We start from the raw sequence: 26527 nt of genomic DNA on the forward strand, positions 1-26527 counted from the left end.
ATTTTTTTAAAGTTAATGTGTGCAAATTTAGTCTTATTTAATTTTATTCGCCATTTTCCGGTCCAAGTATGGATCATATTTACTGATAGTTGCAACTTATCAGTCGATTCTTCACAAGTGTCTCCTATCGCTAGTGTGACTGTATCATCCGCGAAGGTGGAAATAGTATTTTGTTCTAGCTCTAGAATCTCACACGTATACAACAGGTACAGGACCAGATCTAATACACTCCCTTGTGGCACACCAGCTTTGATCTCCCTTAAATCGGTATACACTTTTTCTTGTTTTACTCTGTAATATCTATTTGCAATGTATGATTCGTCATAGATTCGTCGTAGACTGTGCTACGTCCAAGAATATTGTAGAGCAGACTTTCTTTTCTTCTAATGCTTTTCCTATTATATTCGTTATTCTGTGAACTTGATCTATAGTGGAATGTTTATTTCTGAAACGAAATTGGTGATTTGGTATCAGACTTTTTGTTTCTATTATTGGTTGTAATATTTTCAATAAAAGTTTTTCAAATAGTTTTGACATCACCGGAAAGAGTGATATTGGTCGATAGGATAGCCTATAGTTGAGCCGCTGAAAAGATGGAATGATCATGTGAATGGCACGCACTCTAAAATATTCCTTTTCCTATGTTACCACTTTTCCCACGTTTACACCGCTCAACAAAAACGAACTAAACATTTTCACAAAATTCACCTGCCAGCGAAAGTGAAACACAAATCATAATACATAAAACATTTAAGTTATAGTATCATGACACAAATAATGACGGTGTAAACAGTTTCCCATAAGGTCTAGTTTCGAGCACCTGTCGATGCTTGCATTGAGTGATCATGCGACCTTGGATTCCCTGTTTTAAGCGGCCAGGGTATAGTTTGGCGATCATAATGACTTCGGCTATTTTCCAGAGTCTGAGAATATATCTCAATCTAAAAGCAGCATTTATTAGGTGTGTCAGTTTAACTGTGGTTTTCTTGGTAAATTTTTTAATAGTTCTCCTGTAATGAGATTATATCCTGGAGCTTTCTTAGGATTTATGTTCTCTTTTATCTCTGTTAATACTTCTCTACATGATCTCAAAGTTATTCTTTCTTCGGTTTAGAATGATTTTTCCCATCTCAGTTTTTTACCATCATTGTCTTTGGGTTTGAACGTGCTTTCTAAATGAACTGCAAATTGTTCTGCTTTGTGTTCATTACTTCTAGCCCAATTGCCGTTTTCCAACTTAATAGGAGAAGAATGAATAATTGATCTCTTCATTCTTTTTGTTTCCTTCCATAACGAATAATCTGTGTTTTGGTCAGCTATTAAATTACTTAGTAATTTTGTGTAGCATTATTTAGACTAGTTTTGTCTCGTGGAGCTCTGTATGGCTGCCATTTTTTTCTTAACTTTCTTTTTTCTACTATGAGTTCTCTAATTTTTTTTTAATATTTGTTCCCTTTTATTCTACAAATTATTGTGGGAGTATTTTTTCAAGGTACCTGTTGGATATTTTTTATAAAAACTTCTAATTCGTCATCAAGTTGCCTAGTGTTCCTCAATGGCACAGCAAGATTAATCTTGTGTTTAAGGTTTATTTTGAAACTCTCCCAGTCAGTTTTTTTTATTAGTCAATATTGGATCTAGAAAATTGACGATATTATTCTGCAGCCTTTCTAAATGTAAGTCAGGCTTTTGATAAGTTTGAGTACACTGGCCTACTCTATAAAATTAAAAAGCATCTATGGCATAGATTCTTTGGTATGCTAGAATCTTATATAAACAGATACTTCCTAGTAGATACCAAGAGGAATTCACTAACTTGTACCCAGTTGAATCAGGTGTACCACAAGGCAGTGTTCTTGCACCTGTGCTTTAGCTACTATACACCATGAATTTCATGGTGGTAGGTACATGAGCAAATAATACTGTAATATTAGCATCACATGAAAATGCAGACACTGCTACGAAAACCCTACAACATTGTCTCAACAAGATCGAACTTTGGCTGAACAAATTGAAAATGAAGCCAAATCCAAACACGTTACCTTCACAATGAAAAAGAATACGTGCCCACCACTCACAATGAATGGTATAATGGTATACAGCTTCAACAAACAAATGACGTAAAGTACCTTGGTATGCATTTGTATCGAACACATATCTTTACAAAATGTAAATAATTGGGATTGAAACTGCACCAAATGTACTGGTTAATTGGTAGAAAGTCTAGACTAAAAATAGAAAATAAACTCTTAATCTACAAATCAATCCTAAAGTTGGTATCGACATACGGAATAGAACTCTGATAACTCAAATCTTGAAATCCTCCAAATATTGTAAAATAAGATCCTTCGCATAATAACAGATGCCCCGTGGTACGTGCCAAATCATCTTATCGAGAGAGACTTAAAAATATCATTAGTAAAAACATAAATAACACAAACATAAAGCCACTGTTTACGGTAATGTGCTAATGCATGAGCTAGACGAAACCACAAGTAAAGTGCGTCGCTTGAGACGATTCAAACCAACGAACTTGAGTAAGAGATAAGAGGTAAGTGTAAGTAGATTTGGTAAGTTATTATTATAAGCTAATATTTAAGGTATTTTCTCGCTGAAAATTCCTACATATCCTAAACAATCTTCGTCAAACAATTTTACTGATTGCTCGTATGATAAGAATAGATTGCAAATAAAGTAGAGACAAAAAAATAATCCTAACTAAACCTCTAAATCCTTTGTGTTAAAGGTAGTTCTAGATATCAATAGTCTAGACCTGAAAGTGGCAGTCTTGGGAAACAAAATAAAGAATTAAGAATACAGCGTTGGAAAATCGTCAATCCTGGGCTTTATGTCCGCACTGTCAAAGGTCTACTATATGTCAATCTCCGACTCGAGAACGCGTCAGAATGGAATAAAATAGGCTGCACTGCAAGCCTTACTATCTACTTCAACTTACCAGTTTTATACAGTTAAACGAAAAAAAAATCCAAGCTGGGGACACAATTGACCAAAGCTTAAGTTAAAACATGCAGACATTATCGATGAAGTGGCCAAATAACCCAGTAAGCATGAAAAAGAACTAATCCATATAAACGTGGTATTTATTCAAGAATCATATGAGATACTAAAATTAGAACTGCATTATTCTTATTAAACTGTTTATTCGGGCTGTTGGGCCGTTGTCTTCTGTTGAGATTTGTTCTCGACGTTTCGCCAACACTAGGGGTTGGCATCTTCTGGAGATGTTGATGCTTCGCTTGTAAGCAGAAACTGACGACGCGTTGTACTACGGAGGCAATATTTATAATTCCCACTCGCCTCCCCTCCACTGGTTTCGGCTTGAGGGGGCGTGTCGTTGTTTATAGTAGCTTTTCTATCTCCGTGTTTGGCGGGAAGGGCGTTTGTGGATTTTAATACTGGTATCCATGTTTTGTTGATTTTTAGTCCTTCTTCTATCCTATTGAAATTGTTTGGGTGCTTGTATATTTCCACCGCTTCCCGATATAACCGTGGGTAGTACTGTGAAGTTTTGTCCAGCATCTGTGTTTCTTCAAATAGTATTCGATGTTCTCCGCTTCCCAAAGCGTGTTCGGCAACGGCAGATTTGTCGATATGTCCTAAACGACAATGGCTTTTATGTTTATTTATCCTGGTGTTGGTGTGTCTCTTTGTGGTTCCCACATATACCATTCCACATGTGCATGGTATTCGGTATACTCCGGCCGTTGCTAATGGGTCGCGTTTGTCTTTTACCGATCTTAAACAATCCTTGATCTTCTTTGTAGGTCTGAAGATGGTCTTTATGTTGGCTTTCTTGAGTATTCGCCCAATTCTGTCCGTTACCCCCGATATATAGGGCAAGAACGCTTTCCCTTTACATTCTGTTTCTTCGTCCCTTCTTCTAGATACGTTGTTCATCGCCTTGTGTATTTCTCTTCTGGTGTACCCATTAGAGGTGAGCGCTTTTTCAATATAAAGAAGTTCACTTTGGAGATGTTGTGGTTCACAAATTCTCTTCGCCCTCTCTGCCAAAGTTTTGATGATACCTTGTTGTTGGCTAGGATGATGATTTGAGTTCCTGTTTAGGTATCTGTCTGTGTGTGTAGGTTTTCGATACACTTTATGTCCTAAGTGACCTTCCTTTCGATTTACTAATACATCCAGGAACGCTAGTTGTTGAGCTTTTTCTGTTTCCATCGTAAATTGAATATTTGGATGTAGTGTATTTATATAAGCCAGGAAATCGTTTAGTTTTTCTGCTCCGTGACCCCAAATCACAAAGGTGTCATCAACGTATCTGAACCATACCCTAGGCTTGTATGCTGAGTCCATTATCTTCTTCTCTAAATGCTCCATGAAAAGGTTGGCTACGACCGGGCTTAGTGGGCTTCCCATTGCTACTCCATCCATCTGTTCATAAATTTGGTCTTCCCATGAAAAGTATGTGGTAGTTAGGCAAATACGGTATAATTCCACCATATCCTTGGAAACTAGTCCCTCAATTAAATTCAGAACGTCTTCTAGGGGGACTCTTGTAAATAGGGAAACCACATCAAAACTAACAAGAATGTCAGATTCCTGCAAAGTTATTCCTTTGATCTTCTCAATAAAATGGGCGGAGTCTTTTACAAAGGCATCGTTTTTTCCTATATGTGGTTGTAAAATATCGGCCAGATGTTTTGCAAGGCTGTAAGACGGAGATCCTATGGAGCTCACAATAGGGCGGGGAGGTACATCGTCTTTGTGTATTTTCGGCAAACCATACAAGCGTGGTGGGACTGCTTCGCTGTTGCATATTCTTGGCTTTATCTCCTCTGGTATGGACGAAGATTTAATAAGTCTGTTGATTTTCCGTAGGGTGACTGCTGTGGGATCTTTTTTAAGTTTCTTATAAACCGTAGGATCTAGAAGATTTTGTATTTTCGTTTTGTAGTCGGCTGTCTTCATTACGATCGTGGCGTTTCCCTTGTCTGCTGGTAAAATTACAACATCTTTGTCTGCGTTTAACGATTTTATGGCACGTATTTCTTGGTGGCTCAAATTATTTTTCGGTGTCTTAGCTTTATGCAAAATTCTTGCTGATTCTGTCCTTATTTCTTCAGCTGCTTCGATTGGTAAGTTGCGGATCGCAGACTCTATATTAGCGATGATGTCTTCTTTGGGTATAACTTTAGGCACAATCGCAAAATTTCCCCCTTTGGCTAACAATGATGTTTCAGCTGAAGTTAAAACTTTATCTGAAAGATTGACCACTGTTCTTTCTGTGTTTTGTTTTGATTCTACCTCCTTATGTTTGGTTAAGCGTTCGTATTTGTTTTTCTGGCGTTCAGTGTTCCTTTCTAGTTCATTTTCCATTTTTCTGTAACAAATGGATTCAATTTTATTCCAATCTTCATATTTCAACCTGCTGCTCAAAACGTAAAACAAATCTAGAAGCTCCTTGTCAACCTTCGCCAAATTTCGTCTGGTGTCATGTATTCGTTCTCGTAATAGTGCTTTTTCCATGCGTGTATATATTCTGTTGGCTTGACTTGTTCTGATGGATCGATTCGTTCGTAAGAAGTTCGGTAGTACCCCGTTGTCTCGACATCGTGATAGAAAAGCTAACGACGCAAGAAGTTGAGCTTTCTTCTTCCGTAGACAATCTAGTCTTCTGTAGTATGTAGTTACCTCCTCCCCGTAGAGGCGACTGATAAATTGCGTTAGGCTTTCACGGCCATCGTCTAACTTATTAAACTGTTTATTCGGGCTGTTGGGCCGTTGTCTTCTGTTGAGATTTGTTCTCGACGTTTCGCCAACACTAGGGGTTGGAGGCCAACACGAGGGTTTGTTACAGAAAAATGGAAAATGAACTAGAAAGGAACACTGAACGCCAGAAAAACAAATACGAACGCTTAACCAAACATAAGGAGGTAGAATCAAAACAAAACACAGAAAGAACAGTGGTCAATCTTTCAGATAAAGTTTTAACTTCAGCTGAAACATCATTGTTAGCCAAAGGGGGAAATTTTGCGATTGTGCCTAAAGTTATACCCAAAGAAGACATCATCGCTAATATAGAGTCTGCGATCCGCAACTTACCAATCGAAGCAGCTGAAGAAATAAGGACAGAATCAGCAAGAATTTTGCATAAAGCTAAGACACCGAAAAATAATTTGAGCCACCAAGAAATACGTGCCATAAAATCGTTAAACGCAGACAAAGATGTTGTAATTTTACCAGCAGACAAGGGAAACGCCACGATCGTAATGAAGACAGCCGACTACAAAACGAAAATACAAAATCTTCTAGATCCTACGGTTTATAAGAAACTTAAAAAAGATCCCACAGCAGTCACCCTACGGAAAATCAACAGACTTATTAAATCTTCGTCCATACCAGAGGAGATAAAGCCAAGAATATGCAACAGCGAAGCAGTCCCACCACGCTTGTATGGTTTGCCGAAAATACACAAAGACGATGTACCTCCCCGCCCTATTGTGAGCTCCATAGGATCTCCGTCTTACAGCCTTGCAAAACATCTGGCCGATATTTTACAACCACATATAGGAAAAAACGATGCCTTTGTAAAAGACTCCGCCCATTTTATTGAGAAGATCAAAGGAATAACTTTGCAGGAATCTGACATTCTTGTTAGTTTTGATGTGGTTTCCCTATTTACAAGAGTCCCCCTAGAAGACGTTCTGAATTTAATTGAGGGACTAGTTTCCAAGGATATGGTGGAATTATACCGTATTTGCCTAACTACCACATACTTTTCATGGGAAGACCAAATTTATGAACAGATGGATGGAGTAGCAATGGGAAGCCCACTAAGCCCGGTCGTAGCCAACCTTTTCATGGAGCATTTAGAGAAGAAGATAATGGACTCAGCATACAAGCCTAGGGTATGGTTCAGATACGTTGATGACACCTTTGTGATTTGGGGTCACGGAGCAGAAAAACTAAACGATTTCCTGGCTTATATAAATACACTACATCCAAATATTCAATTTACGATGGAAACAGAAAAAGCTCAATAACTAGCGTTCCTGGATGTATTAGTAAATCGAAAGGAAGGTCACTTAGGACATAAAGTGTATCGAAAACCTACACACACAGACAGATACCTAAACAGGAACTCAAATCATCATCCTAGCCAAAAACAAGGTATCATCAAAACTTTGGCAGAGAGGGCGAAGAGAATTTGTGAACCACAACATCTCCAAAGTGAACTTCTTTATATTGAAAAAGCGCTCACCTCTAATGGGTACACCAGAAGAGAAATACACAAGGCGATGAACAACGTATCTAGAAGAAGGGACGAAGAAACAGAATGTAAAGGGAAAGCGTTCTTGCCCTATATATCGGGGGTAACGGACAGAATTGGGCGAATACTCAAGAAAGCCAACATAAAGACCATCTTCAGACCTACAAAGAAGATCAAGGATTGTTTAAGATCGGTAAAAGACAAACGCGACCCATTAGCAACGGCCGGAGTATACCGAATACCATGCACATGTGGAATGGTATATGTGGGAACCACAAAGAGACACACCAACACCAGGATAAATGAACATAAAAGCCATTGTCGTTTAGGACATATCGACAAATCTGCCGTTGCCGAACACGCTTTGGGAAGCGGAGAACATCGAATACTATTTGAAGAAACACAGATGCTGGACAAAACTTCACAGTACTACCCACGGTTATATCGGGAAGCGGTGGAAATATACAAGCACCCAAACAATTTCAATAGGATAGAAGAAGGACCAAAAATCAACAAAACATGGATACCAGTATTAAAATCCACAAACGCCCTTCCCGCCAAACACGGAGATAGAAAAGCTACTATAAACAACGACACGCCCCCTCAAGCCGAAACCAGTGGAGGGGAGGCGAGTGGGAATTATAAATATTGCCTCCGTAGTACAACGCGTCGTCAGTTTCTGCTTACAAGCGAAGCATCAACATCTCCAGAAGATGCCAACCCCTAGTGTTGGCGAAACGTCGAGAACAAATCTCAACAGAAGACAACGGCCCAACAGCCCGAATAAACAGTTTAATAAGTTAGACGATGGCCGTGAAAGCCTAATGCATTATTCTTGTTTTACGTCTGAATTGAAATTTGTGCAAGTTATAGAACTTTGCAAAGTGAACCTGCCAGTCACCAGACTAAAAGCGGTCTAAATAGTATTTCTTTATCTCCTAATTGATTCAACAGAACCGCTATAAGGAATTAACTAGAGAACTTTGTGGAATATGCTAATAAGGAAAAAAGGTGATTAATTATGGGAATCGGTACACCACACCATATGGAGCAATAGAGATATAAACATAAGAGGTAGGTCAATTTTTAATTACTTTTAGACTACTGATGTTAACGAAAAATCACAAAATTCTACGGAAAAATTCTAGTCTGTCGATTGACGGTAAAGAATTAAGAGCTATTCCACCCTAAAGAAGTTCGCAGTTTGTACTTTCCTGAATCTGAAACAAAACGTACCACTAGACTCATAGCAGCACACTCGACTGGATACTATATCTTATGGTTCTAGAGAAAGCTGGCGTATTGGAAAAGCAGTTGTAGATCAGGAAAAAATGAAAAGGACAATAAGTTCGCCATTTGTCCGTGAGGCCGATAGTCATATCATTTGTAATGAAGAATCTAAAAAAAATGCTCGATAGGCACATTAAAGATTAATTGCATATCCAGAGAGAAAATTCAACAGGTTCTGACTGTAGTTACAGAATGGACTTGAGATGTAATTCTTAACATAAGCCCGTTGAAGTTCAAAATCATAAAATTTACCAGCAGGAACAAGTTAGATGGATTAGGTCCTCTAAGTAAAAATAGTACTAATATTTTATTAGTATTAGTAGAGTAAAGTACCTTAAGGTAATATAAGACTCGAGACAAGAGAGCGGTGACTACGTTAATGGTACCCAGACTCACCTATAAAAAACGTGGAGGGTTAAAACCAGACATGTTATATTGTCTTGTTTTGATTGTAAACCTCGCACTAAACAAGGTGCAAAGACTTGCTTCTCTTAAATAACAGCGGCTCTGAGGATTACATCAAGAGCAGCTATGGAGACTGTGCTGGATCTCTTTCACCTGCATATGGTTAAAACGGGAGAGGTGAGAATGAAATATTATGAAATGAAATCACGGATTTCATGGATTATGACTTCCTATGAGAGGCGTAAAATTTCCTAAAGTACCTTTCGAAGTGGACTTCTTACCACGAAATAGATGATGCAGAGAAACACATAACCCTGGCTGCAAGTACAAGCTTACAGATGGGTTTAAAACTACCGGAGAGTCGGGTGTAGGAATATAAAGTAGTGGTGGAAATGTTAACATTTGTATTCTACTAGGAACATATACCTCTGTACTCTGTACCAAAGTTGGATTATTCAAAAGTAATTAACTTAAGGTTTTGAAATAGAAGCGAATCAATATACTCACAGATAGGCAAGTGGCTAGGAGGTCTCTTAGAAACTCTAAGGTGACCTCTAGGCTAATGTCATAAAATCGAGAAGAACTGGACACACTAGCGAAACATAACAGTGTACATTGGTAGGGGCTCCAGGTCATAAGGAAATACTCACCAAATTAAAGAGTTTATGAACTTGCCAAAAGAGGATGAGCTACAAAATACTTCAGTTACAAATACCAATACAGCTAGTTTTAGTATTCTTCAAATAATCATCCAAACCAACAGAAGAGTCATTTTCATTAGTTGATGGTGGTCTATAGATTATAGTTACAGTAAAACTTCTCCATAACGGACACCAACGGGGGAAATAATTGTCCGTTGTGTAAAGCTGTTCGTTGTGTAAAGTTTGAAATTGAAATAAAAAACGGGTGTGGCAGTCCAGTGGGACTGCCGGTGGAAGTTACACTTCTATACACGCATTCGCCGTTACAAGTTTATTTGGGAGTCAATCTGAACAATCATTACATATGTAATGCTATAGGTAAGACATAGCAGAAAGAGAAACGGAATTAATAACATAACAACTTACTAACAATTAATAAACAACTTTTGACCTGTAATAGGAGTATAGTAAATGAAGGATTAAATCAATATTTTGATGAAAATGTATATTTTTATTTTCATGTATGTATGAAAGGAGCTGAATGCAAAAATGTTTTTACACATACTCTGCAGTAAAATTCATTGTTTATTTTGTTATTAATATAATAATACAATACAAATTAAAATGCAATATTCATAAGTATTTAAAAATGACAATAATATACATAACTTTTCTACTTACGCATATGTTTAATTTATCATGTAATAATATTAATAAAAAAGTCCTCCCCGAATGGGAATCGAACCCTGGTCTCTCGCGTGACAGGCGGGAATACTGACTACTATACTACCGAGGATATGACACAAACCTATTTCAAAATTGACAGTTCTGGATCATACAGTGATTTATTCAGATTATTATTTTGAAATACAAAAGACTAATATAATTATGAACATTTAATAAATAATACAAAACATATCACATAAATAATAATATTAATAAATATTTTATTATATATAATATTATATGTATATATATTATCTTTATATAATATATATAATATTAAATGATATATACAAAAGGAACATTTTTATATTCGAGAGAGGAAGAGAGAGAAAATATATCTTCTGTCTCTCTCTTACTCATTATCTTACATATGTAATGATTTCACAGATTCACTCCCATACAAATTTCCAACGTGGAGCGCGCGTATAGAAGTATAACTTCAAAAATAGGTTTAGATTTGCTTGATCTTTAATTATACATTTTTGTACATATTTGCATAAGCATATACACAAATAAAACAAATAAAATACTAATGTAAAAAAGGTAGGTATTACTTCTTAAAAAAATTATCAATTTTGGTTTGTTTTTTGTCTTGAACATTATTTTTCACAATTTCTGACTCAATATTTAGAATTACATCAGATATTTTTTCACTTACTCTTGCATCACTTTTATATATAAAAAATAATTTTAAGTCCCTTAGTTTTAGGTGAGCATAATTTAAATTACTTACTGTTGTAGTAAGTTCTAGGTTATCGTCACTCCATTGTCAGAAAAATTGGACACCTGTTCGTTTTCTTTAAAATCACTAACACATCTAGCTAAGTTTACTTCATGATTTTCCGTCAATAGGTCTGCATTAATCTCTAGTTAGTTCAAAAAATTTTCAACTTCATGACTTTCGCAATAGGTTGACAAAAAATTACCAAAGGTTTTATTTTGCACTCATAGAAAACCTGGCAGTTTTCTCTGCCACTCTGAAACGTCGTCAAGGTTAACATTTGCAGCTTTTCCAGAAATTGCTCTTTTAATGGTTTGTCAAGCCAACCATTGGAAGCCTTAAAATTCAAATTGAGTTCTTTCTCTGCCTCTAACGCTCTTTCTTTTATTATCGGTCCAGATAGTGGAATATTTGTACTTCTCACTTTACAAAACCAATCGTACACTATAGCGTCGATTGCAACACCTTCAGTTTTAATCCTCTTGTTAAACATTTCCACTTTTAGTGAACCACTTTTTTTAAATCGACCTTTTTCTTGTCACTAATGTCACTAACTTGAGTTATTCCTATTTGAAACTTTTCGGCTAAAACTCGAACACTATAATTATTTTTTTCAGATGCTTCTATAACCGATATTTTTTCTTCCAAACTTAAAACCTTTCTGTTAATCTAAGACATTGTTACACTTAGATAAGAATATCGTAACTAAATTAGAAATGTGTACAAAGGATGAATAAATTCTAAAATGGGTTTTTCCAAATCAAACTCGATGTACCTAAAGTACCTAGTTTTATGACCATAAATATGTACTTATATAAGTAATTTATGGCTACAATAAGTTATGTACTTAGATATAAGAGCACTAACATCAGGAGAAATAGGAAGCGATCATAAATTGGTATTGTGCAAAATCCAAATAAAAACACAAAAAATGTGGTAACAAAACACCAGAATACACCATAAAGATAAAAGTCGAAAGCTTACAGGATGACACAACAAGATACCTATTCCAAAAAAAATAACTGAAAAAAGCAGAAACACATATATTACAGAAAGTAATGGAGTCGAACAAAGCAGAGCAAAAAAGTCTAATATCATAGTCTCGGCCAAGGAAGTTCTTGGTGAAAGAAATATAAATAAAAATAAATCGTTCCCAAGGCAAAGAACTCCATGGTTTTGTACAGAAGTGAAGAAAAAATGTAAAGAAAAGAAAACAGCTTATCTGAAATACATGTCAATCAAAACACAAGAGGCATACCATAATTACAATTACAAAGACAATTAGAGACGAAACACATGCACTTGTACGAAAAATGATCACTGCGAAAGAAATGGAACATGATTTTTAGGGTCTGCAAAAGGAAATATGGCGCTTCATAAGAGGTCAAAGAACGGAGGTAAAGGAACTAATAGAACCAAAACACATAGAAAAGGATAGTAGATTGACTACCTTAAAAAGCTTTATGCGGAGGACGAACAAATGACACTAGAACCGGAGACACCAAAAATTACCACAAATGAAGAACTTAACGTAAATGTACAGGAAGTTGTAAAATATTTGAAAAGCTAAAGAACAGAAAAGCAGCAGGTAAAGACAGGATACCAAATGAAATAGTGAAATATTGTGGAACAGCAATGACAGAACAATTAATAACATTAATTAATAAAATTTTGAAACACGATAAAATACCGGCATAATGGAGAACGAGCGAACTAATTCTACTATTCAAAAAAGTAGATAAAAAACAGCCAGAAAACTACAGAGGTGTAAACTTGTTAAATACTACCCTAAAACTTACAACTAAAATTTTTGCAAGTACTAATAAATCAGAGGATAACTTTAGCAGATGAACAACAGAGTTTTCGTAGTGGAAGATCGTGTACAGATGCAATATTCGTTATAAATCAAATTACTGAGAAATTACTAGAGTATAATAGAGCAGCATTTCTGAGTCTGATTGACCTAAAGAACGCGTTTGACAGAGTATGTTTAAAAATGTAATCCATCTTCTGTATAATAGAAAAGTTTCCCTAAATATTATGAAAACTATCGAGAACATCTACCAAAACAACACAATGGAAGTCAGAATAGATAGACAACAGAACCTATAAAAATAGGTAGTGGAATAAGACGAGGGGACTTATTGAGTCCCATGCTCTTTAATTTAATCATGGATGAAATCAAAAGCTTTAACAAAGGAAGAGGAGTTTAAGAAAACTAAAACAATAGTAGTCAGCAAAGAACTAATCAGATGTAAAATAGAAATTGATGGCATCAGTATTGAACAAGTAATGAAAATAAAATACCTGGAAATTACACTGTCCAGCTATGGAGACCTGGAAAAAGAAGTGAGAGATCAAGTACAAAAAGCAAATAGACTGGTAGGATGCCTTAATAATACTATATGGCGAAACAGACACATTAACACTGAGATGAAGTCAAGAATTTATAAAGCCAATGTAAGACCAATAATGACATATGCCTCAGAAACAAGACCCAACACAGCCACAACGTAAAGGCTACTAGAAACAGCAGAGATCAGAGTACCTACTGAGAAAAATTATAGGAAATGCGCTGTGAGATCAAAGGAAAAGTGAAGACAGAAGAAAATGTAACGTACAGTGTATAAATGAGTGGACACAAAATAGAAAAAAAATGGAATAACCACATATAAACAGAATGGAGGAGACCCGTGTCGTCAAAATAGCAAGAAATAAGTCACCATTCGGCAAAAGAAGGATCGGACGACCGCGCAAAAGATGGAGTGACAACCTTCCATAGAGGTATTAATCCGGTAATGAACAAGCAGATTCGACCAGACGAGGAGATTCCCATAGGCAAAAGACCACTCGGACGTCCCAGAATGCGATGGAGAAATAACATCCAAGCATCCAAGAATAAGTTATGTACATATTTGGATTTCCGGAGCCGCAATTTTAATCTTTTAATTAAAATGCCTTAACCCGACTGTCCGTTGTTGGCAGGTAAAACTACATTACAATAATTTCTTAGAAAAACTGAAGGCAAATGTCTGGAGTGGTTGTGAAGAGGGTCCGTTGTTCGGAGGTGTTTTCCTATTTACACGCATATGAAATGTTCGGTGACCTAAAAACTTTGTTCCTCAGAGAGGTTTCCGTTTTGGAGTAGTGTCGGGTAACAGAAGTTTTATTGTATTAGTATGTGTTTATTCTATCAAAAAGCATTTGTTTATTCCGTTCCGATACAAAATCATGCACAACTCTGGCTAAGGATACAAGATACTTGCAATGAATTTAGAAATAACTTTGGAATTTTTGCAAGAATTCGGCGTAGCCTAAGCAGAAGGGCAAATTTATGCATAGAGACTCATGTTCATCATATCGAACGTCTTTTGTAACTATCTACTTTTGATATTTGTTCTTTTGTGTTAATTTCATTCCATCGTAGTTAATACTTTGATTTTTAAACATTTAAATAAAATTTTGTTTCAATTTGATTTTTTGCTTCTTTTCCCAAACTTTTTTTATGAATTTTGTGCTGATTTAAACAAAAGATAATTTATAAAATTAATCAAGGTACCTATTAATTTAACTTTCGTGACGAAAAACGAAAAATTTTCAAATCGATTTTTTTAGAAAATTGTGTATCCTACCGACTTAAAGTAAGAGTACCTTTTAGTACTAGAATACCTGAAAATTTAATAATCTAGTATAAAGAATGCTAAAAAGTTGTTTAATAACCGTTGACCTTTCCAAAACGAACGCCTATGACCGGTACTAGAAATTCGCAATTGATGTAATCGATTCAACTCTAGATGATAAATAATCGTACCAGTTTTCGTTTTTTTTTCAACTAGAATCGTTCTGGAGGTATTAAAAAAACTAATTACAAGGCGCCATCTTCAAATAGCTCTAACTCTCTTAAGAAGCGTTTTCGGACTAGGTGAATTGGGTTAAATTGTCTTAAAATTATCTAAGGAATCTTCACTCTTCGTTTGTCAGGAGAGTCTCTGGACAGCCTGTAGAAAGCCTTACAATTCTGCAGGTATATCTTAAATCAAGATGAAGTTAAATGTGTCGATAGCAATTAAAGTAAATTGTATACTCACGCTTAATCAAGCCATTAAGAGCGATGCTGGGAATATTTATATTCCACTATGCATCAACAATTTACCCATATAAATTACCATCTTTCTTGTACTCATTGCGTCGAGTAAGGACGATAAATATACGAAAATGGTATATTTCGCATTTTCGTATATCTTAAATCATTTTTCAAATATACAATGACACCGTCATTTTAATTTATGTCTCATTCATGATAAGATATTAAAATGTTCTATTCTTAATAATTATACATCAAGAATACAATCAAAATTCATTGTCATCTGCTGTAAATTTAACTTCAACTGATATAGATTATTTATGTACTCATTATAGTGGAATACAAATTATTGATTTCCTTATCATCTAATTCATCAATATGTCGGCTTTATATATTGTAAAAAACACAGTAGACAAATATATGAATTTTAGTTTCGCCGAAGAAATCTCCGGATTTCAACTATAATTGATCTAGATTTTTATTTAGGCCTCTGATATTTTGATCTAAAATTGAAAATTTTTCACTATCTGTATATTTATAAAAATCCTCAGTCAGGTATTTAAACACTTGTAAATTTTAAAAAGTTTATGAGTAACTACAAGGATGCAGTCTATATCCCGTATATATGTGTCCATCAAATAGTTTAATCCATTGAAAAGTTACATTAGGATTGCATTTTTGAGAGGACGCAACTTTATTTTTTTTTTATGTATTAAAAGCCGATATCTCGATAAAAGGGGTGCAAAGAGCTTTTACGCTGTATCTCGCAAACTATAACATTTTATCGACAATATTATTTGTAGCAAAATACATTGTCTTCAACTTTATTTGTATTTCTTTTAATTGTAAATTGGAAAATAAAAAAGTTATAAACAAAAATAACTAAAAATTTCTGAACAAATTTTTTTAGGCCTTTTAACTTTTTTTCTGATCATTTTACAATAAAATGACATTAGAGAAATATTAAAGGGCGTTTTTCATAGAATAATTGTTAGTACAAATTTATTTAATTTTATTATTTTTCTGGATTTTACAGCGCTTCAATTGTAGCAAGAGTGCAAACAATTTTCGCGCTGTATATTGTAAACTAGCGACCCTACAGAAAATTATATTGGATATAATTTGCTGAAATTTAAATTCTCTACAACTTCACTGTATTACTTTTTATCGTAAAGTGGAAAATAAAAAGTTATTAACAAAAGTAACTAAAAATTTTTGAAAAAATTTTCTTTTGGACCTTATAATTTTTTTTTGATCATTTTACAATAAATATACATCAAAGAAATATTATATAGAGTTTTCAATAAATAAATTTCACTACCAATTTGTTTAATTTCATTAATTTCACTGGGTTTTACAGCACTCCGAAGAGGACTGGGTTCTTGAATACTGGTAAGAATACGATAAAAACGAATCTTAGGCTTAGTTTTCTATTATATATTTTTTATTCATTTAATTTGTCATTTTATTAACATTCCTTGTTATTATTATTTTAGTATCGACCTTTTTCCTGACCACCAATGAGATAGAGTCTTAAGGCGAGTTTTTAAGTGTTATCCCAATTACACATAATCAACTGACAATTTCCAGGCGAGATAATATTGAGTATAATTATATATTTAATAAGTTGTTTTTCAGCTCTTGCTTTTTCGTATTCTGTGATGGTCCATACTGCGGTTCAGGATATAATTCAGTATCGAAGGTGAATGTTTTCTAAAGAAAAGATTAATTTAGATATTTCCATGATGTTACTGCAGCTTTCACCAGAACAATTGAGGCATACTGCAGAGCATTTGAGGCGTGTTTTTCGGCAAACACACGTACTTGCACAGTTTTCCTTTCATCTGTAGAAAATTAATTTCAGAAGTTCGAATTGAAATACTTCCCACTCAAGAGAGCGGCGCCAACACAAACAAAAATCAAAGTCGAAAGACTAAATACGGAATCTACGGAATACTTACACAGGAAAAGAATATCAGAGAAGATCGCTGTAAATAAAATATTAGATTAAAGAAAAGAAGAAAAACTTTTTACATTACAGAATACAGCAAACCCAACAAACGTACAACCACTATAAACGAATCAACAATAAAATTAACGACCAAAGTGATAACAAATAAACTGAATGAAATTATAACACTAGCAGAAGAATAACAAGGCTTTAGGTCGGGAAGATCATGCACCGACGCTATTTTTATAATGAGGTAAGTTCAAGAGAAATCATTAGAATACCACAAATCGGCATATCTATGTTTCGTGGACCTTAAGAAGGCATTTGATCGGGTGAAATTAAAAGATGTTATCCACTTACTGTACGCAAGAGAGGTCTTCTACCGAAGGTTTTCGACCATCAAACGATAGGTTTCTCTGTTTTGTGCCGCATGTATTATGTTCGCAGCTTCTGGTATTTGAAACCGTTCTCTCAAGTTTTCAGCCAGAATTTCTTCTTTCTGTTCAGACCTCTTCTACCTCAAGAGAGATACCTCTAGGAATAACCAAAACAATCAAAAATATCTACCAAAACAACACAATAAAAATAAAAGCAGAAGAAGAACTAACCGACCCTATTGAAGCAGGCAATGGGATAAGACAGGGAGATTCCTCGAGTCCTCTATTGTTTAACATGATTATGAATGAAATAATAAAAAAGTAGGAAACAACTTAAAATAATCTGCTATGCAGATGACGCAATACTACTCTCTCAAAGTGAAGATGATTTACAACGTATGCTGCACCAATTTAATATTATATACATACTATAACCATACCAACATAATATAACCGCCAGAAAATTTAACATGTTAATTTCCCCAAAAATGACAAAATGCATGGTTATAACAGCAAATTTACTAAGATGTAAATTTTAGCTGGAAGGTCAGATAATAGAACAAGTGATGGAGTTTAAATATTTAGGCATCACATTATCTAGCTACGGAAAGCTCGAAACTGAAGTGGAAGATCAAGTGAATAGAGCAAACAGAGCCGCAGGCTGCCTAAATGAAGCAATATGGAGAAATAAGAATATAGGGAAAGAAACGAAAGGCAGAATTTACAAAACAGTCATCAGATCAATAATGACATACGCGGCAGAAATAAGACCTGACACAGAAAGGACAAAAGGATGATAAAAACAGCAGAGATGAAAACACTTAGAAAAATTTATGGTAAGACACTATGGGACAGAGCTAGAAGTACAGATATACGACGTAGATGCAAGGTGGAGAACATAAAGAACTGGATAAGAAGTAGAAGAGTAGAATGGAACAATCATATAAGCAGAATGACAAAAAATAGAGTAGTAAAGACGGCAAGAGACGGTACCCCAATAGGAAGATGCAAGGTTGAGAACATAAAGAACTGGATAAGAAATAGAAGAGTAGAATGGAACAATCATATGAGCCGAATGACAGCAAATAGAGTAGTTAGGACGGCAAGAGACGGTTCCCCAATAGGAAGATGATCAGTAGGAAGACCACGAGACGATGGAACGATAACTTACTGAAGGCACATTGAAAAACAGACAGTCATGTCTATATAAGAAGAAGAAGAAGAAGAAGTTCGGGGGGTGCTGAAGATTTGAAAGTTTTGATTGGTATCCAAACGTTTCCATGCTTTTTCCAGCCCCATTCTTCAGGATCGCAGTGTTTCCTGATGATAAACTCTAACACTGTGGAAACGAGCTACATCTTGTGTTGGCGAAAGCGACGATAAGTTAAATGTAATTTTTGTAACTGTCTTGGCGAATCGTTTGTATTTCATGCTGTTAGAGAATCATCTTTATTTCCACCATATAAAGAGACTAGAAAGTGTTCGCCAACGACAGTAGGCAAAGATGGCTTGGCTTTCTCACTGAGAAATAATAGTGTTTCGCAAGCCAACTCAGGATGTTCTATAAAATTTTGATGAATTTAAGTTTGCCGATTTTGTAAGCTTCTAATGTTGTGTCACATCCTGTAAAAGCATCCAGAAAAGGCAAATTCTCCGCAAAGACAGTATAATTGATGCGACTTACACCCTTTTGAAAGTTTAAAAAAATATGATACTTTGGACACACAACATCGGACTGCTTTCTTCTTAACACCGTGAGCAAGACAAGAATGTCAATGTCCTCTGCTTAGGGAGAAGATCCCTAGGATTGGAATGCAGCAAGCGCAGAATGGATAATGACTGGATCTGCATCAGATTCAGCCTGGTCGACACTAAAACCCACTTCCAACAGAGGAGTTTTAAGAATATCTATTAAGTTTGTTTTGTTTTTTTCATTACCAAGAAATTTATCTTGGAATAATATTGGTACGGTGCTCTTATTAAACTTGATCTCTGTCCATTGGTGCTTTTTCGTGAGACGAAATTGCACGAGGTGGGGTAAGTTTTGTGGTGGCGGAATGGGTCGATAATAAATTAATAACATAGGAATGTTAAGAAAATAATAAATTGTTTTAAAATAATATGAATAACAAAATATGTAATAGAAAATTGAGTCTAATGATTCGTTTTTATCATATTCTCATAAGAAACAGAAAATCCAGACAATTTAATAAAATTATACAAATTTTTAGTGAAAATGATTAGTTGCAAAACTCTTCTATAATAACTGCTTTGGCATAGTTTTATTGTAAAATATAAATTTTCCATTTGTTTATTTGTATAAGAAAATTTTATTGTATAAAAAAATTTGTTTATTTTCCATTTTACCGTAAAAAGTAATAGGAATAAATATATGTAAAATTTAATTTGCCACAAATAATGTTTTAGAAAATTTTCGGTAGGGTTGCTAGTTTACGAGATACAGCGCGAAACTCCTTTGCGTTCCTTATTCTAAGACAGAGAGTATTCAAAAATCCGGCCAATTTTGGAGCGCTGTAAAAACTAGAGAAATTAATGAAATTAAAAAAATTTGTAGTAAAAATTATTTAATGAAAAACCCTCTATGATATTGTTTTAATGTCATTTTATTGTTAACTGACCAGAAAAAAAATTTATAAGGCCCAAAAGAAAATTTGGTCCAAAATTTTTAGTTATTTTTGTTTATAACTGTTTTATTTTAAACTTAACAACTGGAGGTAATAGAAATAAAGTTGTAGACAAAGTAATTTGCTACAAATAATGTCTAATCCAATTTTCTGTAGGATTGCTAGTTTGCGAGACACATCGCGAAAACCCTTTCCCCCCGTTTTCCAAATTGGAGGCCGGAGGATAACGGTGGTGATCCCACAAACTTAAACTTAATTTTATACTTACCCTCCCAACACATAAAAAAAAATAAAATTGCGTCCTCTAAGAAGTGATCTAAGGCATATAAAAATTTAACATTTCAATGGACTATTTGTTAATAAATAAAACCGAAACGTCCAACATGTATCCGACGCTTAGACATATTTAAAATTTTAACTTGGAAAAGGTGCATTAGTAAGATAATTTGACAAAGTATTCTTGGTTATTTAAGTAAATTAATTATTAACTTAATTCAACAGTTTTCTTTAAATACTGTTAACCGATAGTAGATAAATAGTTGTACGAATGTTTAAAAATTTTAACTATAGAAATTTGTTTAAAAAGTTCACTTGAAACATATGTGCTGTAACCGAAACAAGTGTCGTGATTTAGTAAACAGCTTTTATTAATGTCTAGGAAAACATTTTTTTCTATAATCTCTTAAATCTAAATAAATTTTTGATAACTAAATAATGTAAAAGTATATGAAGAAAAATTTATAAAAACTCACGTAATTTTTTTTCAAAAAACTGTTAGTTGCGGATTCTCTTTGAGCCCATTCGACCGGAACTTCACTTCAACTATTTTCTATCCTAATCAAACGCACATTGAAAACCACTTGCTGCGCCTCGCACTGATATACACCTTGGTGCGTGTTCCAGGGAGCAACCCCTTTGATGAAGTTGCCGGACCGCCCTCTCAGGACCGGCGTAGAGTTTGCGGAAGTTCGACATCCGATAGCCAGCGGGTTTTTCACGAGAAGTTCGTTTTTAGTCGTCGTAGAATGAATGAAATGCGTTTTAAAATTGAAAACTTACTATTAAATTGTAGTATAATCAATCTTAGACGGTAATGTTTATATCACATTCTTATGCTACTTATGTTTTTAGACAGAGAAATAAAAAGAAATAAATGAATTTTATCACTTAATTAAGGATAATATGCAACTTGCATTTTAATGTATTTTTTGAATTTTTTTTGTAAATTATTATCAAATATATTATCAAATTTATCTGAGCTGCCCTGTTACGATTTTTCAATTAACAATATATAGACTTTGTCTATAATTTTATTCTCAGTAAGTCTTCGAAATAGGTACAATCCAATATCTGTATGTCTTTAAGGGATTAGCACTCTTATATTCAAAGGCATTTTTAATGTTATACTGATATTTTAATAAATTATAAAATTTCCTCAGATATTAAAACCTGTGGGACCTTTAGTTCCAGCAGTAAAGTTGAGGTATTTAGTTGTGTTTGTTAAATATGTCAAAAGTGAAGTGTGCCCCAAGTGCGAAACATACAAATAAGTTAGAATCGAGGACATCGCAGCAGTCGTTAAAAAGTAGCCTTTTTCAGTACAATGAAGATTTATGCAGAGTAATGGTGGCATCACATGTACCATTAAAAAATTAAATAACATAAATTTAAGGTCATTTTACATATAAGAGAGTAAAGTGTCATAATATCGGATAGTTGCCTATTAACCATCGAGCAAAAAGACAAAAGAGGGAATGTAAAGGTAGTGGGGGCAAAAATATTGTTAGACAGGAAGTGCCATCTTGAGAGGCCAAATTAAACAAGGAAAGAGAGTCTTTCCTTGTTTAAGAAATCACATTTTAGTTGGGTTATGTTATTATTTGTCCCAACTGTCACATGAAATCTTATTTATATTAAAGTTTTTTAACAATTGTTTCACATTTTAGACTGTTATCGTTAATATTTAATTAAAATTTTCTCGTCTAAGACACATTCTGAAAACTATTTTATAGCTGCTGTTAATAAGTATCGGTAAATTTAAATTTGGCGCATTCGCATTTCCGGATATGTCCACCATCAGAGGCCACTTTTTTGGTCGCCTTTTCATAACGATTAAGGCCGATTCACATTATAGCTCAGGTGACGCTCCGCTCACGCTCAGCTCAAGGTTCGGTCAAGTATTATTACACGCATCTTAAATGGTGCTATTCACAGTAAACACAACGCTCACGTTCCGTCCCGCTCTTTTGACCAGGGCGATTCTCCTGGAGAATAGTTTGATCGTGACTTGATCTGAGTGGAGTGGAGCGGCAGGGTAGTGTGAATTAGTAACAGTCAGGTGAAGGTACGATTTTCGCAGCTCGATGTATGATGAACAGTTGATTGAATTGGTGCGCTGCTGTAAGGAATTGTACAACCAGGGAGATAGACTATATTTTGATACGGTACATACAATACGGTACAATAAAATTTATGTTTTGTCATTCGAAAGTACTGAAAAAATTTAGTTTCATCGTCATAGAGACCTTTATACAGAGTAAAAAACTCCCCTTCTGTTTTCCTTGTTTTTAAAATATTGTGCACCCATATTCTTGGCTGTTTATTGGTTGACTGAAGCTCTTATTCGTCCAAACATAAAGCAATGTCAGCCAAATCACTGTTAGAAAAAACTGTGCCTATTCTCTGAGTCCCGCCAAATTGAATAGTATACCGAAATTCTTGATCGTGAGCGGAGCGTCACCTGAGCGCCTACTGTGAATAGTGTACACAATTCTTGATCGTGAGCGGAACTTGAGCGGAGCGTGACCTGAACGTCTAATGTGAATCGGCCTTTAGATTCCCTCTTTTGTCTTTTTGCTCGATGCTATTAACGGATAGTTCTGTTTTAAAGAAACCTGTAATCTGATTAACAAGAAACCTATGTCCAGTTTAGCATGGAGCTAAACCTAGGTCGCCGAATAATATTATAGCGTCTCTAGTAAAACATAGAGGACACTAGAGTAAGTTATCCGAATTTTTGCATTACGAGTTTTTACACGTGCTAGTCGTGCTAGAAAACGCAATTTTTACACATTCAGGTAAGTTTTTAAATTTGACTATGTAGTTTAAGTTAGTCTATAATATGTCTACTCTAATTAAGTGCATGTGGACAGTGGATTACTAAGGTTTTTTTAATCCATAAACATAACCTTCACAACAGGTGATAATTTGACTAATTAATATCAGATGGTCGCACAATATCAGATATCCGATATTAGGATAAAATATTTCTTAATTGTTTTTATATAGAAAATCTACTATCATTTCTACGTAGTTAAGGTCGTGTTAACAATTACATTTTAATGTTTTCGTCGACAAAGAGAAAGAATTATGCTATAACTTTTGCACTATGTCTGCTTATTTTATCTCATTTCTTACGCTTTTTTTTAATTTGAGAAATAAAATGTCATCGAAATTCAAACGAAAACGAAAGAAATGGGATAGTAAATCCATGCATGCAGCTGTTACTGCAGTTAAATCAAAGAAATGGGGTACTTGCAAGCTTCACAAACTTTTAAAATAGTCAAGAGCACGTTGGAAGACTACAAAAAAATAAAAAAAAGTCACCTGATGAACTTATTCAAACCAATATGGGACGTCCACCAGTGTTTTCCAAAGAAATTGAAGCGGATTTGATCGATTATTGCCTAGAAATGGATAGAAGATTTTACGGACTGCGATTTTCTGATATTCGAAGATTAGCCTTTCAATTAGCCATTCGGAACAATTTAAAATAACCGTTTTCAACTAATCAGAAAAAAGGAGGTTACAAATGGTTGCGTTCATTTTTAAAGAGGCATCCTGAACTAACGTTTAGTAGACCACAGGGTTTATCAACTGCCAGAACTAAAGGATTCACAGAAGAAAACGTAAATAATTTTTTTGAAATTTTGGAACCTGCGATGGAGAAGGTGAAATTTAATCCCTGTCGAATCTATAATGTAGATGAGACAGGTATAACGTCTGTAAAATCAAAACATACCAAAATAATCACCATAAAAGGTAAAAAGCAGGTAGGAGCCGTTAATTCTGCAGAAAGAGGATCACTAATGACTGTGGTTACCTGTATGAATGCGGCTGGTGTATTTATGTATATATCCAATAAACAAATAGTGGAGATTTTATGAATAATCATGGTCAAATAGAAATACAAAGTAAAATTGTCAGAGCAAGAAGGTTAGTTACACCAGCGGAACGACTTGTGCTCTCCGGCGTATGTCCTTCAATACCGCACGACCTGCTAATCAATGAGTTACAAAAAATCGGCATAGTTCCTGTCTCCCCCATGTCCTCAAAATAAGTGCTTCTATGCCTGAGTACAATCACATCCTTAGTTTTCGAAGACAAATCTATATCAGTCCTCACAATCTAACACTACCAGAGTCATTTACTCTTGTTTTTGACAACATGACATAGAGAATATTCATTTTCAGTAGCGCACCTAGAATTTGTCCCTGGGGGGGGGGGGGTTTGGTTGGTCACCAAAATTTTTTTTATGAGGTTAGCTCCATTATAAGTCCTTAAAATGTGTAAGTAGCAGTGTCGGAATAGGGTCCTGGGGGGGGGGGGTTTAACCCCCCAAAACCCCCCCCCCTCGGTACGCCACTAGACAGTTTAGTTTGCTTTAGATGCAAGAAGCCAGGACACATCGCTTCACAGTGCTCCGAACCACTAGCTTAACTAAACCCCAGCCAAAACAATGAAGCATCGGTATCCGGCGCAACAAATATATCCTTGCAAGCATCCAATGATGCAAACCCTTCTCAGTGTGAACAAATGTCTATTTCTAATACCCTGGAGTTACCGAACAAAGTAGATGCATCAAATAAGGACAGTCGCATAATTAATCAACCAAAAAGAAACTTTGATGAAATTATTTCACCTGAAGCAGATCCATCTTCAAAAGAATGTAACATTTTTCCACCACCTAAAATCCAAGCAAAATTTAAAAAAGCTAAAATTAGTTCAGCAAGCACTTCTGAATGCTCATTTTCTCTCTCACTTGACCCTGCTAAAAACTTCATAGAAAATCACCCTCTACCTTTCCCTCTAAACGTTGATCAACTTAACATGCTCCTAATGAATATCACGGGGTCAACAGATCCTATAACCACAATTCAAGAATATACCACAGACCTACCAGCTTTGTCCCATTAGCTCAGTCAAGTTTATTCCCATTTAAAGGAAAGATCCATAAAACGTAAATTCACGTCTATAAGGAAAAAAATCCATAATTATATTAACAGTGAGGCATCGGAAGGGGAAAGTGACACATCTCAGTTAAGCCAACATTAAATTCAAGTCTGTACTTCAGTGGAATATTGATGGTTTTTTCCATCGCCTTGTTATGCTCCATCATCTAATTGGTGAACAATCTCCTAATGTCATATGCCTACAGGAAACTAATCTGAATCCCCCAAAAAAAATATAACTCCAACCAATATGACTGTTTTCGTTGGCTAGTCCTTTCTGACTCTCTCAGCGCAGTCAAAGCTATGCAAAATGTATACCCTAAACACCCCATTAAGAAAATTATCAGGGCCGAATTAATGAAAGATCAAGAAAATTTCAGAATAGTCCACTTCCTATGGATACCATTGTTAAAACTTTCGGGCAACCCTGTACAATATACTTTTAGTTGGAATTTTACCCGACCTCTGGCTTACACCCCGAGAGAGGGGCTGCAGGTAGTTGCGGACAGAACAGTCTCATCACAACATCTTTACAATAAGGACGCTAGTTTTTAATTTATACTTACGAAATATTTTACATGTGCCTTTTTTTATATCTTCAATACAGTTTAGTTTTAGTGATTTGTTTTTATATTATGTGAAATTCTAATAAGATTTATCTTACATCCCCTACACTAATGGTCCTTTGTTCGAGCCGGATTAATCAGTTATCAACATACATTCCATTCGAAGCTGTATTTTTTCGACGAACTTGCATCGGAAGAAGGCAGGTATCGTCAAAGTCAAGGTTAGTGCATAATTAGTTTCCTATTACCCATTTTATTCCTATGGTCGTAAAAGGGTACATTTTGTATTTGATTCAATTCAGTGGAAAATATTTATCCTTAAAATCACGTATTTTACTGTTATTTATAACACATTTAGGGATTTCAATATTTTCATTTATACATTAATACACGAATATAGTACTTAGCGTCCTTAAATTTATTTCAATTTATTCATTTTCATTTATAAATTATTACAAAGTTGAAATATTATCTTTAACGTTTTTTATTCACTCGCAAAACTTTTATACACATAACATTACATAATTTGCTTTCAATTTTTTTTGCTTATACATACACAAATTTTTATTTTTGTGAATATATTATATAAAATTATATTGTCAATATGGCTGACATCGCTACAGCAAAAATTAAACGCTCCT

General features: G+C 34.8%; 1 protein-coding gene across 1 annotated transcript in view; it reads left to right on the forward strand.

The window, feature by feature from the left end:
• The window catches only part of LOC140449023 (uncharacterized), a 39552-nt gene that overhangs the window by 11242 nt on the left and 1783 nt on the right, over positions 1-26527 (forward strand). The gene's annotated exons all lie outside the window — the stretch shown is intronic.

The sequence above is a fragment of the Diabrotica undecimpunctata genome, chromosome 8 (assembly GCF_040954645.1).
Source record: "Diabrotica undecimpunctata isolate CICGRU chromosome 8, icDiaUnde3, whole genome shotgun sequence".
Taxonomy (NCBI): domain Eukaryota; kingdom Metazoa; phylum Arthropoda; class Insecta; order Coleoptera; family Chrysomelidae; genus Diabrotica; species Diabrotica undecimpunctata.